The sequence below is a fragment of the Penaeus monodon genome, chromosome 21 (genome assembly GCF_015228065.2).
Source record: "Penaeus monodon isolate SGIC_2016 chromosome 21, NSTDA_Pmon_1, whole genome shotgun sequence".
Taxonomy (NCBI): domain Eukaryota; kingdom Metazoa; phylum Arthropoda; class Malacostraca; order Decapoda; family Penaeidae; genus Penaeus; species Penaeus monodon.
In genome coordinates, this window is record NC_051406.1 from 23,016,281 (window position 1) to 23,016,926 (window position 646).

Below are 646 nucleotides of genomic sequence, written 5' to 3' on the forward strand. Positions count from 1 at the left end.
TCTCTAGATCATCTATTTTCTGAGATCAGATCACAAGAGTGACATCCACCATTTATTTATTTTTAAAAATCATTTTCTTAGACTAGGCCCTAGATTAATATCCGAATTTTCACCAATGGTTATTGAGGTTTAAATAACTTCGTCAGTTTTAGATCGTACTACAATAACATCAATTCTATTACTACTCTCAATACGTGGCTTACCTCCTTAGTTTGGCCGACGACAATATTACCCATAGCTCGCAGTTTTAACACAGTCACAGAGAAGCTATTGGAGTGGCAAATGCGCGTGTGTGCGGGCTCATAAAGAGAAACGGGGAGCGGGACGGAAAACTAGTCTTGAACACGCAATGATATTCCAACCGTGTTTAGCACAAAGCCCACTCGGCCACTTGGAATCCGACGCGACACGGCGGGTGGGTCGTGCACGGGCAAATATGTCGTCTTCTGTATATGGCTGCCAGTCGTTCCTCTGGTCGTCTGTCATAAAAGGGATGCTCTTGCTTCGCTTCTTTCGCTTTGCATGAGGGCTTCTTGTGTAGGGTGTGCGCCAGCGTTTACTTCTGGGGAATGTGTGACGCGTAATCTAATGGCAGCTGTGTGAGGATTAATACCGATCTCGATGTCTGTTTCTGGCGCTACACACA